The 17592-nt window shown below is 42.0% G+C and overlaps 1 long non-coding RNA gene across 2 annotated transcripts in view; it reads left to right on the top strand.

Moving 5' to 3' along the window:
- The first annotated feature begins 17229 nt into the window (after positions 1-17229).
- Positions 17230-17592, top strand: part of LOC144824849 (uncharacterized) — a 96975-nt gene continuing 96612 nt past the window's right edge. For both annotated transcript variants that reach the window (XR_013609148.1, XR_013609147.1), the window contains exon 1: positions 17230-17476. This is a non-coding gene — a long non-coding RNA (uncharacterized LOC144824849). The remainder of the gene's footprint in view (positions 17477-17592) is intronic.

Below are 17592 nucleotides of genomic sequence, written 5' to 3'. Positions count from 1 at the left end.
ATGCAGTGGTCTTCGCATGTCCTTTAGTAACCGGGTCGTAGAGGTGGCCTATTCTATTGTGAGCTTGATTTTCTTTGGCTTGCCAAGCTAGGAGTCTCCCTGTATATTCGCTCTCTTCATAAAGCTTCTGGGCCTATAGACTACTAGCTGCATCTCCTAGGTCGTAATAGAATTCCCTCCTTTTTTTTGCTTCTGCTACCTTTTGCCCAATAACTAGGAATCTAATTCTATAGTGCTCTTGGTTTGCGTGTACAAGATTCATCTTTAAAGTGACTTTCTCCTCTCTTTTGGCCTTCTGTTTAGGTATTTCTTTGGAGGTGATTATGCCTCTCAATGTGGCCTTGAATGCATCCCATATCACGTTAATTGGAGCAGAGCCTCTTTTCAAATAAAAAAATGCCTCTATCTCCTCCTCAATGTCTGTGCACCATTGTGGTTCTGCAAGGTTCAGTTTATTAAAATACCATCTTTTAGGTCCCTCTTTTTCCTGATTTCCTATATTTATTTCCATTTTAAGTAATGCGTGGTCTTAAAATGCGTTTGGGAGGTGTTCGCAAGTGCTAACTTCAAAACCAGGGGATATTAGATAGAAATCCAGCCTAGATGCTGAGTTGTATTTTGCAGAGTGGCAAGAATATTCGCGTTTAGATGGGTTTTGAAAACGCCAGCAATCAAAGACATCCAGATCTGTTTTACAACTTTGTAAGGCAATGGCTACTTTAGATTTATTTTGGCGCCGATCTTTTTTAGATGAGTCAATTGTGGGATTTTGTAAGCAATTAAAATCACCCCCCCCCCCATATTATTTGACCAGGTATGCCCGTCAATGCTTGCTTAAGTTGCAAAATTGGGAGTGGGTCATCTATGACCGGTGCATATATTGTGATCAATATTATGTTTACCTGATTTAGTTTCCCATAGACAAATGCCCATCTACCACTCTGGTCTGCGTGTGACCCTTCGACTAAAAACCTTACGTGTTTTCCTATTACGATGCTTACCGCCCTCTGCGCCAGCCCAGCTACTGACGAAAAACTGTAGCCTGCCCAACTCTTTAAAATTTTATCGGAGTCTACCAGGGCTCTATGGTGAGTTTCTTGTATAAAAATAACATCTGGGCAGGGATTCTTTAGCCAGCATTCTATACCGGTTTTTTTGCAAACATTATTCAACCCGTTTGCATTAAAAGACAAAAAAGTCAGCTTATTTCTCATTAATCTTCAAACTTTCGTACAATATAATTACTCCTGCAAAACATACGTTGAAAATAGGATTCCTTTAGACAAATCCTAGCTAGATGTATACGGTACGCAGCAATCTGGGTGGAACTCAGAACATCTTTCCAGGATACAGATTTTCTATGTGCAAAATACGCAAACATTAGGACAAGAAAAAGCAGCAACAATATGTGCAAATGACATGTGATCGAAGCATCCTTCCATGTGCAAAATACGCAAACCTTAAATCCAAAGAGGAGAAGCAGCAAAAAGTATGCAAAATCAGCATTAAAGTGCAAGTAGCATAAGAATTCAGCATTTTGCTAAGTGCAACATACGCAAACCTTAGATCTAAAAAGGGAAGCAACAGAATGTGCAAAATCAGCGCTAGAATACAAATAGTATGACATTCCAGCATAATTTCAGGAAATATACCTTCCATTAGTGAGAAATACGCAAATGTCCAAAATCAGCATCAATGTGCAAATAGCATCGGGTTCAGGCATCTGACTATGCAAAGCTGCATTAAAGTGCGGAGGTGTTCTAACTAATAAGTTAATCAAGACATCCAACATATGTTACAAAGTGCTATAAGTGCCGAAAAATTAACCTGACACCTAATAACTTCTCCCATATAGGTATTATGCGACATACTGCCAACATAAAATTTTACGCTATGAACTCTCTTTTTTCCCCCTGCTACACCCCCTTCACCATCCCCCCTCCCTACTCCCCTTGGAGGGGACAGAAACCCCTAGTGTCCCACTTCCGTCCCCTTCTGTTTTCTTTTCTTCTTTCTGGATGCCATCTTGTTGCATCCGTGTGCGCTTCCTGAATCATGTTGCAACCGCCCCCTTGATCGGAGAATCTATGCGTGAGATCTTGAATTTTCCAGGAATTTCTACCACCTTTTAAATATCTCAAGCCTGCTTAAGTAGAAAGGCCCTCCATGAATGACTGTGCTTCTTGGGTGTCTGTGAATATAAAAATAAATCCTTTGCCTATCACCTTTAACTTGGACTGTTGAACAATCATTGCTTGAGCGCCTCTAGCCTTAAAAGAGTCAATCATTTTAACAAAGTCCCTGTGTCTATGAGCTGATGCTGCTGACATGTCCGAGAAAATCCAAATTTTTTTTACTTCATCAATGTTAAAAGTTCTTCTTGAGAATGCCATATTCAAGATTTTCTCTTTAACCCTGTAGTCAGAAAAATTCATTAGTATAGTTCGCGGGTATTTGAGGTTAGTGGGCTTATGTGCCGGCACTCTGTGCGCTCTTGTGATTGTTAGATTGCCTTGAAGTTCGGGTATAGCCTTTTTTAGAAGTGACTCAGACCATTTTACCATGTCTGTGCCTTCCAGACCTTCAGAAATGCCTACTAGACGTAGGTTTGACCGCCTGTTATAATTTTCTAAATCCTGCAATTTCGCCTCCATTTGGGATTTATCTGGTGTGCCTTTCCTGGTGGCAATGTTGTGCAGCATGGCACATGCTACCACTAACTTGCAACAGGTCTGGGGGCTGTATTGTAGTGCTCCTCCACTCTTACGAAGGCATCTGAATCTGCTCTTGAGTATCCCGAAGGTCCGCTCAATGGTGCATCTGGTTGCTATGTGGGCACTGTTGTACCTCTGCTCTCCAGCGTTGGCAGGATTCAGGTAGGGAGTCAGTATGAACTCACGGACCGCATAAGCACTGTCACCTGAGGGGTGGGAGGAATATGGGTAAACACTGTCCTGCACATGCTATCCTTAACTAGTGTGTCCTTTGTACAAATGCAATTACCTAGTAGGTATCCCTCACCAAACTCCCCACTTGTGAGTCGACGGTGTAGCCCACTGTGGTGGAAGATGAAAGCGGTGTGCGTACTGCCTGGGTATTTAGCAACAATGTAGGTGATGATGTACTTGGCATTACACACCACCTGTATGTTCAGGGAATTGTAGGATTTGCAATTCCTGAACACATACTCATTTTGGGAGGTGGGGATATGGCGACAGGTGTCCCATCTATGCATCCAATGAGGTGGGGAAATTGTGCTATTTGATAGAACTCCTGCTTGGTATGGTCTAGTGCCTGTGGTGTGCTGGGGAAGTGGATGTGGTGATGCAGCCTCTGTACCATGGCATCAAGGAACGCGTGAAAAAGCGCGACAATGCACTCTGTGAGATCCCTCCTGCTTAGACTATCACCCCCTGGAAACTACCTGATTGCAAGAGGTGCAGTGAGCACAGGACCTGGATGTGGGTGGGGATGGTGTGTGTCCTGCGTGTGGGGTGTTCAAGTATAGGTTTGAGTTCCTCAATTAAATTAAGGATGCTCTCTTCAACCAGCCTGTAGTTTGTATGGATCTCCTCCTCAGCCCGCTGGAACAGGGTTATGCGCGCATGAAAGATCCTTTCCTGGCGTCTCCTCCTCTGTGCAGCAGCTCTGAGTCTTAGCCTCCTGGCTATCACATACAGCCCAGCCATTGTGGAAAAATCTGTTGCATTGTGGGACTCCTTAAATAGTTTGCACCTGGTTACCACCTGCTCAGACTTGATGGTAATTGCGATTCTCAAAATTGCAAATTTCGTGAAATCACTAATTGCAAATTTTTCATACATTTCATTGCAATTTCTTAAAATGTGATTTTTCAATTTGCGATTTTCGCAAATTGAAAATTTCAGTTTTGGAATTCGCACGAATAATCGCAGAATTATTGGTTCACAGTATTTGTAATCACTGTTTTTGCGATTTCTTATTTTTGCGTTGCGAGAATGTCTCATACATCACATTTTGCAAAATTTTACTCGCAAACACTGTTTTTTGCGATTCACATTGTTTGCGAGTAAAATTTTGTTTCATACATATGGCCTGTAGTGTCTATATGGTTAGGTGGGGGGTATTACATAGTGCATAGATGCATGAATAAGTGACTCACTGTTTGTATGTGTTGAACACAGCATGTATGCATGACTGTATGGGTGGATGAGTGTGTGTATGGGTGTGTTAGTGAGTGAATGACTATCTCAATAGTGTTTTTATGAGTAACTACACATTTTTTAAACTAGTATATGTGAGTATTGGTGTATGTGAGAGATTGGAAGAGTTCCTGTATAAATAAGTATGTGTTTCTATAAGTGATTGTTTAAGAGAGTAAGTATGTGTAAGTTTGGTGGTGTGTGTATAACTATACATATAAGTAAATGGATGTTCGATACTTTGTTTGCATGTGTGACTATGTGTGTGAGTAACTCTATGGATGAGTGTCAGTGTGTAACAGGATGTATAGGTGTATGAGTACCTATGATGAGTGAGTACATGTATGAGTGACTGTATAGAACTGTTGGTGAATGAATGGATGTGTGTGTAGATCTTGGAATTACTGAATAGGTGTGTTGTAACTGGTATTGGTATCTCCATTGTTTTGAAAATGTTAGTTTCTATTTTTGAGTGTGTGTATCAAAGGTTACATTAGGGTGAGAGGAGGTCTTCCACTCTACCACGAGGATGATGTCATCAGTGATGTAATTTGAGATGTCATCAGTGATGTCATGAGTGATGTCACTGACCATGTCATGAGTGATGTAATATGTGACATCATCAGCAGTGCATTGCGGGCGTGCGAGTTATAGTTTGCTGAACTAACTATAGCGGGGGAATTTCTATGGTTTTGTATGAGTGAAATGTCCAACTAACTATAACGCCCCTGAAACCTATGGTTTTTTTCAGTGAATTTCTAAGGTTTTCTAAATGCTAATTCCATAACATGCCTGAAACCTATGTTTTTTTTGTGAATTTCGAAGGTTTTTTAAATGCATGACCTCCTCTGTAAGCCGCTAGTATATAATAGGGCAGGGGGATTAAAACTACCTCTTAAAATGTGCCACGGGGTGCTTTGCACACTGGTGAAGGAAGGGGGGGCCTGAGATGACATGAGTGCAAACACGCCCTGTGGGCGTTTTAAGTTGGGGGATAAAGTCCCCTTGAATCCTGAGGGTCCCTGGGGGACAACAAACCCACCAGGTATGTCCAGTAAGTGCCACAGAGTAGAATCCTGAGGGTCCCTAGTGTTCAACTAGCCCACTAGGTACCTCAAGTAAGTGCCACAGAGCTGCGTTGCAGAGCGGTGTAAAAAGGGGCAGGGCTAGATCACCTCTCTGCAACTCAGCGCAGCGGCGCTTACTGGAAGCACCTGGTGAGCTAGTTGGGCCCCACGGGCCCTCAGGATTGAAGGGGAATTATTTCCCCAACTTAAAACGCACCACAGGGCATGTTTACACACGACACCTCAGGCCCGTCCCCTCCCTTCACCACTGTGTAAACACGCTCTGTGGCCGTTTTAAGTTGGGAGGTGAAGTCTTCTTGAATCCTGAGGGTCACTAGGGTCCAACTAGCCCACTAGGTACCTCCAGTAAGCACCACAGAGCTGCGTTGCAGAGAGGTGTAAAAAGGGGCACTGCCTGGACCACCTCTCTGCAACGCAGCGCAGTGGTGCTTATTGGAACCACCTGGTGCGTCAGTTGGCCCCCAGGGGCCCTCAGGATTGAAGGGGAATTATTTCCCCAACTGAAAACGTGCCACAGGAGGTGTTTTTTTGGCCTTGGAGGTCCCTGAGGGACCCCCTGAGCAGGCCTAGCGGGTCAGGGTGTTTCTACCCTTCCCCCTTTTCGTGTTTTGCATGTTTGTTTTTCTCTTTATTTGTGCCTCGGTTCTACCGAGGCACAATATGGCTGCCAACACTTCCTGGTTTGGAATGTTAACAGCCAATTAGCATGCAGCTTGTGATCAGGAGGGCGCGCGGATCCTGTGTGCCTCTAGATATCGAAACTTTTTTAATTTGGATTTTCTCAGCAACTACTGAACGGATTTACACCATTTAACAAAAAAGGATCTCTCTGAACCAAGGGCTACCTCTTTGCTCAATTTGGTGTATTTCCGTTCAGCAGTTCGGGCTGTAGCCATGTCTAAAGTTTCCTATGGAAAATTGCATGGGGAAAACACGTTTTGGGACCCCCCTTTTTTTTCGGCCCCCACTTGCAGAATCACCCCGAAAGTTTCAAGATAGGAGCGGGGAACGGAGCGGGCCATGTTTTGAAAATTTCGCGAAGATTCGTCAATCGGCGCCAAATTTATTGGGACTCGAATGTTGCAATTTTCCTATGGTAACTAGGTCCTAACTATAACTACCTCCTGCGACCGCCAGTAGGTTTTATATATATATATATATATATATATATATATATATATATATATATATATATATATATATATATATATATATATATATATATATATATATATATATATATATATACATATACATATATATATATATATATATATATATATATATATATATATATATATGTATATATATATATATGTATATATATATATATGTATATGTATGTATGTATATATATATATATGCAAAAAAGAAGGAGAGAACTCTGGGTAGTTCTCAGTTTAGGTGGAAAGCAGCTCCTGTTAGAGCGCTCTCAACACCAGCGACACTCTAGATCTGCTCACCTCAAATGTCTGTTTTTCTATCAAAGTTTTTAAGCATAGGATCAGCACAGTGCTATCCACGCCGAGATAGGAAATGACAAAGTCTTTTGCTATTTAAACAGCAAAGTCTTTAAGCATAGGACTAGTACTGCTCATTAATTTTTACAATTACTGCTTAAAATTATTGTGGTTTTCTTTTCATTTTACTTATGTTTAGAGATTATGACCAATAGACCAGCCTGTCTACAAAGGTACATACAGTTTCCATGTACTACACTGTGTTTACATTGAGACACACGGAAGTATTGACATTTATTAATGGCCGCCATTGTAACATGACGTGTATGTACTTCTTTTATGTTTACCATTACCTATCAGGAAGTCTGTACTTAAATGTGTTCCTCACGAATTGAGGTTAACGTGTGAGCAAGGCACTTCGGTGTTGAAACGCGTAGCGTTATTTTGGAAAATAAACGCAACTAGCTGTACGTCTTCTGAGTGCGTGTGGTGCTTAATCTGCAAAACTTGGCTAAATTGAAATTTCTCGGCGGCGGGGGTGCCGAGATTTACACGCCACCTGACTACGGGAACCAGATCCCAGCAACCTACCCCGGTTCTGAACTTATTGAAATGGAGGGATCGACACCGGCCGGAAGAAAAAACGATTGACGTTTTCAACCCGACGAGGAAGGGCTACCGCTGCTTTCATCCCTGACGGTAAGACCCGCTTTTGGATTGCCGCTCCTGCTGAGCGAAGCTCCGTCGTTCACGCGACGAAGCATCAGCTTAAGCGGTGTGGGTTTCTGAGAGCGAGTTATTGCCTAGGGACAGCGGGACGGAGACGGGTGGAAGTTTGGAGGTCACGGAAATATACCCCAAAAAACTTCAGTCACTTGCATTTCTCCTACCTTTTCCCCGGGGACGCTTCAAAATCATACGGCTTCAGGAACTGCTCAATTTGAACAGGGAATTCGTACAGCATTATCAATACTACTTATACACGGTGTGGTACACCAGGACTTTTTCCAAACATAGACCTACGAGTGCAATTTTCCAACAGCAATACACGTGGTAACATTGCAATTACAAACACAGGTTACTCAGTATAATGGAAGAAGAAGATGAACGGAGGAAGGAAGCGGCAACCTTGTTTGCTAGAGGACCAGGCAAAGGGGGAATGGGTGTAGCTGTCTTTGAAAAAACAGACAATAGTTCTCTAATCTCCCAATTACGCAAATATGAAAGACTTAAGAAACAAGAAACATCTAAATGGTGGGAGGCCATATCTCTCCAAGACTATGTAGATAAAAAAATGATACCACGGGGACTGAGAATTTATATAACCCCGTCACATGAATCCCCAAACGCCAAAATGTTAGAGGAATGGTCTGAGAACTCAGCGACCAGTAGCAGAAACATGCTTTGCATACTAATAAAATACGCTTGGGAAGATCGGGAGATCATAGTGAAACAGTTGAGAGAATTAGAGGACGAATTCAGCAACCACCCCAATCAGGACACCATAAATAAATTCAAGGATGACCTAAAGGGACGCCTAAAGAAAAATGAAGAAGATATAAAATATCGCAAACAACGCAAGCTACACAGAGACTGTGGAGATTATGACAGCGGTAGAATTCTCACCTATAGTCCAAAATATGACTATTTGTACAAGCAAAGCAGTACAATGATGACAACAGCAGAGTCTCTTGTGGCTACAGGAGAAAGCTCACCTACCATTGTTGCAAGTGAACCGGATTCAGATGTCTCACGACAATCAACCAGCACAGCATCCGACATAGAAATTACCAAGAAACCGGCTTCTTTTTTAGAGGAGTTTCGAGTGCTCAGAACAAGGAGGAAAAAGGAGGCGGAAATGCAACAGCAACAATCCTTCCAGAAGACACCAACACGGGGGAGACCACGAGGACAAGCAAAAGGAAGAGCCGAGCACAAAAGAGACGACTCAAGTTCAAGCAGAGAAGACAAAAAGAATACAAAGCCGGTGGGAGCCAAAAGGGGCGGCTACAAAAGAAGACGTTAATCATGGATGACACAATGGTAAACAAAACTATAATTAACTTATCTTCTAGAACACTAAGTCTTAAAGAAAAACGCATTCTATGTTTAGGATTGACTTTTTGCCCTAGTGAATTATTTAACTATTCGGAGACCCGCATAGACATTTACAAGTTTGGGAGGAAACTTAAGTTACAGAAATGGCATCTCCTTAAACCTAGACAATGTGTGGAAAGACCTGCGGTGGAGATATGCCTCCCTGAACTTGCCATCAATGACCAGGAACTGTTATTGGATATATATGATTTGGGAGAAGTAAGGGCTGAAAATGAGCAGGATGTTCAAATCGTGGGGGTAAGGGAAACCAACACGAATAGGCCAGCAGGCACGAATTTCAAACCTAAATCAATATTTTATCCCATCATGCCACATGATCCAATTGACACTTTCCAGGAAGTTGTTTCCAAAGAACTGGTTAAATTGAAACACAAACAGTATAACAGAAATTCGTGGGACATGAACTTATCCAAACAAGAACAAGACTTTATATTTTCCCTAGCAAATGACGAGTCTATTGTGTTAAGACCTTCAGACAAAGGGGGCAATATTGTTTTATGGGGCAGGGACCTATACATTAAGGAAGCCCTACGACAACTTGAGGGTGATATTTTTTACACCAAGTCAAACTCTAACGAATATCACCAGAGTATTGAGGAAACTTGGAATAGACTTCATGACTGGCAAATAGAGGGGCTCCTCTCTTGGCATGAATTCTGTTTTCTCAAACGTGATTACCCCAAACTACCCATTTTCTATTTACTCCCCAAAATCCATAAAAACATCTTGGAACCGCCAGGGAGACCGATCATATCTTCCATAGGAAGTGTCAATGAAAATCTCTCAGTATACATTGATCACTTCCTTCGTGATTATGTCATCCAACTCCCTTCTTACATAAAGGACACTACAGATTTTTTACGCAAAATAGACACCATTGTGTGGACAGAGGGCTCCATACTAATAACCATGGATGTCAGTGCATTATACACTATCATTGACCATACCCAAGGCATGGAAGCATGTTATCACTTTTTGAAGAGTAGAGAACTAGGATTTACCAACCATACTGTTATGATAATCGAGATGATGAAATTATGCCTGCGGAATAACATATTTATGTTTGATGGAGTTCTATTCAAACAAATCCGCGGCGCAGCCATGGGTTCAGCCTTTTCTCCCAACTTTGCCAATCTCTTTTTGGGCAAGTGGGAGGAAGAAATTATGAGAAATGAAGACCTTAAGGAAGATTTTGGGAAAGTCCATACGTGGATTAGATATATTGATGACCTTTTTGTCATCTGGCAAGGTACTGAAACAGAAGCGGTGAATTTCATTGCCAAACTTAATCAAAATAGCTATAACATCCAACTCACTTATAACATCAATAGAAGTCGGGTTGAATTCTTGGACACCAGTATTGAGGTCCATGAAGGCAAATTGATTTCTAAGTTACATAGAAAGGAAACATCAGGCAATAGTCTCCTACATGCCCTCAGTGCCCACCCTGATCCCTTGAAATGGAGTATTCCGTACGGGGAATTGCTCAGGGCCAAAAGAAATTGTACAAGAGAGGAGGATTATGAAAAAGAAAAGAACAATACCATCAGCCGCTTTAGAGAAAGGGGTTATCCTGAATGGGTACTCACTAAGGCAGTCACCAAAGCAATGGCAGTCTTGAGACCTGATACTTTATTGCCAAAGCAGAAACCTAGTGACAATCTAGAATCCCCCAGAATCATCACTACATTTAATCAGAAATCTAATAAGGTTCAAAAAATCATGGCTGATAATTGGAAAATCCTTAAAGCAGACACCATCATAGGTCCTAAACTAACCAAGAGGCCCCGTATAACATACAGAAGAGGGCGTAACTTGAGAGATATGCTAGTTAAAGGAGATATCAGTGACAAAAAGAGCCAACACATTCAAGGACTTCAGGGATTTTTTCCCTGTGGCCATTGCACGGCGTGCCGTAGAAGTGTCATGGTTAAAGATCTTGCAATACCAGGCAATGACAAAAGATGGCAAATCAAACAATTTTTAACTTGCAGCTCTACCTATGTGATTTATGTTTTGGAATGCCCGTGTCATAAAAAATATGTGGGGAGTACGTCTTGCACTGCAAAGAAAAGGGTTCAAGAGCATTTGAGGGCCATTACCAATAAAGATCCCAAGTACCCCATTGCCAGACATTTTCAAAGCCAACATCAATCCAATAATGATCTATTGAGATACTATGTGATTGAACAGGTTAATGTGGGCAGAAGGGGAGGTAATCGTGAACTTGCTCTGAGGAAAAAAGAATCCAAATGGATATTAGAATTGGAAACTAAATTCCCCGGGGGACATAACTGGGATGAAGAACTTGCAACCCATCTACATATAGATTAAAAGTGTCTGTTTTGTTCTCATGCCAACTGTACTAGTGCTAAATCTGTAACTTAATGTCCACCTTGTGGGTTACATAAGGAGAAATGATAATTGAGTTAACCTTGCAATGTGTTATGTTTCTAGAATGTTTTTAAACCATTTTAATAATTTTTGTACTCTCTGTAATTTTCCTTCCAGGAGCAAGTTGAGGGACGTCACTTATTAATTGAGCACTGCACTGACCCCCCAAGGCTCCCAGCTTATGAAGAGAAATACTTTACCACGTTAAGATAAGATACTCACCTTCACTTTTTTTGATAATTATCTATTGGGACTCAAAAAAACTTTTTCTTGTATTGCACCCTGCACTCTTTTTTCTGTGTAGGAACAACTTGTGACAGACCTAGAATTTTTATTTCTACTTTACCCTTTTTTGTAGTGACTGGTTTTTTCACCCTAAGACTTATTATGGGTGGGTCATCGCTGTGGGTCCCTCCATTTCAATAAGTTCAGAACCGGGGTAGGTTGCTGGGATCTGGTTCCCGTAGTCAGGTGGCGTGTAAATCTCGGCACCCCCGCCGCCGAGAAATTTCAATTTAGCCAAGTTTTGCAGATTAAGCACCACACGCACTCAGAAGACGTACAGCTAGTTGCGTTTATTTTCCAAAATAACGCTACGCGTTTCAACACCGAAGTGCCTTGCTCACACGTTAACCTCAATTCGTGAGGAACACATTTAAGTACAGACTTCCTGATAGGTAATGGTAAACATAAAAGAAGTACATACACGTCATGTTACAATGGCGGCCATTAATAAATGTCAATACTTCCGTGTGTCTCAATGTAAACACAGTGTAGTACATGGAAACTGTATGTACCTTTGTAGACAGGCTGGTCTATTGGTCATAATCTCTAAACATAAGTAAAATGAAAAGAAAACCACAATAATTTTAAGCAGTAATTGTAAAAATTAATGAGCAGTAAACCTCATTGCTCGTATGTGTCCGCCATTTTGGAACAGGGTATCACGATCACTTCCACGTAAGGAATGGACCCACCAGTAATCCAGTAAATAATTTTTAAATTCTCTGTGGGAATTTGTATCAAGAAAAATCATTGTTACATGTACTTTCATCCCGGTTTCCCACTTTTGTTCTCCTTATTTAATGTATTGGATTACTGGTGGGTCCATTCCTTACGTGGAAGTGATCGTGATACCCTGTTCCAAAATGGCGGACACATACGAGCAATGAGGTTTACTGCTCATTAATTTTTACAATTACTGCTTAAAATTATTGTGGTTTTCTTTTCATTTTACTTATGTTTAGAGATTATGACCAATAGACCAGCCTGTCTACAAAGGTACATACAGTTTCCATGTACTACACTGTGTTTACATTGAGACACACGGAAGTATTGACATTTATTAATGGCCGCCATTGTAACATGACGTGTATGTACTTCTTTTATGTTTACCATTACCTATCAGGAAGTCTGTACTTAAATGTGTTCCTCACGAATTGAGGTTAACGTGTGAGCAAGGCACTTCGGTGTTGAAACGCGTAGCGTTATTTTGGAAAATAAACGCAACTAGCTGTACGTCTTCTGAGTGCGTGTGGTGCTTAATCTGCAAAACTTGGCTAAATATATATATATATATATATATATATATATATATATATATATATATATATATATATATATATATATATATATTTATTGTGGTGCAGTGGTGGAGTTATTTCTTAAGATATTGCTCTTTAGTTTGTGCACAAGTTTTATGAGAATGAAGAAAGCTCTTTAACTTTAAAATGTGGGGTTGGAAGGACAAAGATAAGTCAAAAGGATTGTTGAAGTTTTGGCAAAGATAACTATTTGGCACTATTAGCAGGTATTCTTTTTTGTCACAAACAATGCTGCTGGTGCTTGTTTGAATCAATAAAATAAAAATCTACACCTACCTGTGGTCCGTGCTCCTGGGCCTGTCATTGGGAACAAAGGTTGTAGTATTATGAGAAAAATAAATATATATATTATATTATATTATATATATATATATATATATATATATATATATATATACATATATATATGTATATATATTTATATATGTGTGCGTGTGTATATATATATATATGTGTGTGTGTGTATACATGTATATATATATGTGTGTATATATATATATAGATATAATATATATATATATACATATATATATATATATATATATATATATATATATATATATATATATATATATATATATATATATATATATATCTATATATATATATATTTCTTGTGGTGCAATGGTGGAGTTATTTCTGAAGATATTGATCTTTAGCTTGTGCACAAGTTTTATGAGACTGAAGCAAGCTCTTCTAACTTTAAAATGTGAGGTCGGAAGGACAAAGATAAGTCAAGTGGATCGATAAAGTTTTGGCAAAGATAACTCAGTTTGGCACTATTAGCAGGTATTCTTTTTTGCCACAAACAATTTCAGTGCATCTAGTGGTTAATTTTGGTGAGGGTTTGCACGCTGTTGTGTGTCACTAGCATGCTGTATCGTAGAGATTCTGCAGAGCGTATTCGTTTTTTCCATGGGGAAATATTCATGCAGTTATAGATTAATGTGCGAAGAATCTACTACTACATGTATTATCTAAATTAAGTAAACAAAGAAGCTCTATCATGCACATATACCACCTCAGTAACTACAAAGTTAAATCCTTGTTTTCATCTCTCCAATGAGCTCTCCAGAAATCATTTTATTGTTGTACAAAAAATTATTTGACATAATTTTTATCGTAAATAAAATACCCTCATGATGACGTCAACAGGTATTTTTTATAATTTTTGCATTATATGAACTGCAACAGAGTGTTATGTGTTACGCCGTATAAATCACTCGAGAAGTGATAAATAATAAATTAAGTTTATTGCGACTTAACCCTAACAGCAGGGAAGTGCGGACACAGCCGCAGGACAGTCTGTCACATTACAAATGCATCTACCCGTTCCCAACCGTGTAACCGAACATACATCGCATTTCAAACACCAACAACATGACATACTCACGGTACATTATGTTTATTATTTTTTAGAATTCGTTTCAGGTATTAACGATCCGTGCATTTGCCCCACACTACACAGATCCATCAAATCAACAAAATGACTATAAATTAACAAACCATGAAAGGATATGCAATTAACATCTTCAAGGTAGAAATAAATAAAATATAGGTTTCAAGTAAAGCAGAATCATCTGACAATTCCCCATTTACAACCTATCATGATACAACTTCACAAAATAGCAATGCCTTTTTAAGATGTATCCCTTGAGTTTGAGTTTGAGTTTAAAGCATTTGTAGAGCGCACGTTCACCTGGCGGTTTCATGGCGCTGTGGTGTATTGAACCTAGAGGGACAGGAAGATCAGAAGGGAAACAGGCAAGGCAGTTTTATAAAGGGAAGGCTTGTGAGAAAAGGAAAGTTTGAAGCTCCTTTCGGAAGAGTGTGTATTGAGTGGAAGGTCGGAGGTGGGCGGGGAGCGAGTTCCAAAAGGCAGGGGCGAGAGTAGAGAATTTAGTACCCCCCCACTTTTTACGCCTAAAGCGGGGGACTGTCAACAGTTGTTGGGAAGATGAGCGCAGTTCCCTGACAGGGGCGTAGGCTTTGATTTCCGAGGAGATGAAAGCAGGGGCTGCGCCGGCCCGAGCCTGAAAAGTAATACATCCCATTTCAAACAGAGCTCGCTCTCGAATGGGGAGCCAGTGTAAGGACTTAAGGAGCGGAGTGACGTGATGGAATTTGGCCAGGTTATAAACCTGGCGGGCAGCTTGGTTTTGGACCAGCTGTAGTCGGCGCACGCTGTAGGCCGGCATGCCACAGTATAGAGCGTTGCCGTAGTCTATACGAGAGATTACCATCGCCAGGCAATGAGTTTTAGAGCGGAGAGAGAGAAGAATCGGGAAACTTTGCGGATGGTGCGGAGTGAGAGAAAAGAAGAGGACACCACTAGGCTGACCTGGGAGTGCAGAGTGAGTTGGTCATTTAGTTTAATCCCAAGAGTTTTCACAGAGGATGATGGAGAAGGGGGGGGCCAGAAAAGAGAGGTCCAGGGACTGGAGCAACCACCTGTCAAAACCAGCTCAGTTTTGTCTGGGTTTAACTTCAGGTGGTTGTAATTCATCCAGTCCCGGATAAAGATCATGATGGACTGGAATTTGAGCATGGACTCTGGGGATGCGGACAGGGTAAAAATAGGCTGAAGGTCACCCGCATAGTTGTAGACGGAGACCTCCATTTGCTGAAGGGCAAACATGAGAGGGGCAATATACAAATTAAATAAAAGAGGGGAAAGGGAGGAGCCTTGAGGGACACCGCATTGTACTTTACGGAAGTCCGCTGAAAAGTCACCCAGGCGCCCTGCCTGGGTGCGGTCCCTCAGAAAGGAGGACAGCCAGACCAAGGCTGAGCCTCCAATCCCCGCCGCCCTGACACGAGAGAGTAAGATGGAATAGTCAACCGTGTCAAAGGCGGCGGAGAGGTCGAAGAGGACCAAGGCCTAGTGGTGGTTAGTGTCCATGCCCTCTCTGAGGTTGTCAAGGACCGATAGCACCACGGACTCCGTGGAGTGTGCGGGCCGGAAACCGGCCTGACGAGTGGCTAGCACCCCATTCTCCTCCACATAGGTACTGAGCGCTCTGGTCACATGGCGCTCCAGTACCTTCCCCAGAAAGGGTAGTAATGAAATGGGGCGGAAGTTGACCAGAGTGGAGGGGTCAGCCCCCGGTTTTTTGAGGATGGGGACAATGATGGCCGATTTAAGGGGTTGAATAACAATGCCCTGGGACAGTGAGCTGTTGAGAAATTTAAGGGGGGCTGGACACAAACCGAATAGATATGCCTGAGGATGTGAGAAGGGCAGGGGTCTAGGGGGGAGCCTGATTTGACCGTGGGGAAGAGGGAAAGGAAAGCCTCTTCTGTCAGGGGGGGGAAGGAGTCAAGGCGTGCCCCGACTGTCGGACATTGGGGGTCTATGAAGGAAGGGGGAGGGGAAGGGATGTTAGCTTTTATGTTTGAGATTTTGTCTAAAAAGTAGGTGTTGAGGGAGTCGCACAAGTCCTGAGAGGGGGAGGGTTTGAGGGTAGTTCTGTCGGAGTAGGTGAGGTCATAGACGATAGAGAAAATCTCTCTGGGTCGATTTTCGGCGGCCAAGATTTTTGTAGAGAAATAAGCCGTTTTAGTAGCCAGAATAGATTTCTTATATTGAGACAAGAGGGTAGGGTACTGGGCTTTAAGATTGGGACAGTACTCTCGCCTCCAGGCCCGCTCAGCATGGCGCACAGTAAGTTTTAAGGTCTTAAGTTCCTCATTGAACCAGCGGTTTGCGTCGTTCGCACGCCTGGAGGACACCCGCCTAAGGGGGGCGACAAAGTCGCAGCCTGACATGAGCCAGAAGTTAATGGAGTCGGCTTGTGCGGAGGATGACAGGTCACAGAGATCCGGACTGGATGCAGAAAGTGTGGCTGACAGAGAGACCACGTCCACCTGGCTCCAAGAGCGCGTCCAGATGTCTTTAGGAAGAGGGGGTTTGGCGCCTAGGCTGAGGTGTAGGGAGAAGGATATCAGGGAGTGATCGGACCAGGTACAGGGGGAGATGGATAGGGAGGCTATAGGACAGTTGAGGGACCAAATCTGATCGAGGATGTGGCCCTGGATGTGGGTAATATTTCTTATTGTTCTTTGTTCATGCAGTGTATGGTATTTACTGTGACAACCCTTTCTGCGAATGTACTCAAGGGAAGGATATTCCATCCTACATCTTTTACATCACTTTTGGCACAGGTAACTCTTCAGGCCTATTTGGGTGCATACATCATTAAGTGGTATTGATGAAGTGAGAATGTACACGGAGGAAGCCACCTCTCTTGGAATTCCTTATAAATGAGGGTACATTTCTACTACTCGTAGGGTAATTGAAGCACTGGTGTCTATTTCTTTTACAGAATACTGTGGGCGTAGAAAAGAGAAGCCTTTTCATTGGATACAGGGCCTACATAAACATTGCAGTCCTGCAAAAATGGTCTTCATTAATGCTGCAATGTTTTACTTGGAAGAAGGTATAAAGCGACTTAATTCAGAAAAATCGCATAAAAAACAAGTATCTGGGAGGCGCGGTGGCGGCAAGATGGCCGCATCCTGAGGAGGCTCCACAGAGTCAACGTCTGCCTCGCACCGAAGGGACCGCTTACGGACCTCACTCTTGCCCGCTTTCAGTACCACGTTCGTCGGAAGCCGCCGAGATCATTGGGGTGAGTTTTCCGACTGCTCTCATGTGACGACGGGTTTGTTTTCTGCATTTTGCCGACTCTGCTATTCCGGTACAAAAGGGGGTGGTGATGGACGGAGCATCAGAACCAATAAAACA

This window comes from Lissotriton helveticus, chromosome 3_1, assembly GCF_964261635.1.
Source record: "Lissotriton helveticus chromosome 3_1, aLisHel1.1, whole genome shotgun sequence".
NCBI lineage: Eukaryota > Metazoa > Chordata > Amphibia > Caudata > Salamandridae > Lissotriton > Lissotriton helveticus.
The sequence above is the reverse complement of the archived record's forward strand: the minus strand, read 5'-3'. Positions and strand labels throughout refer to the sequence as shown.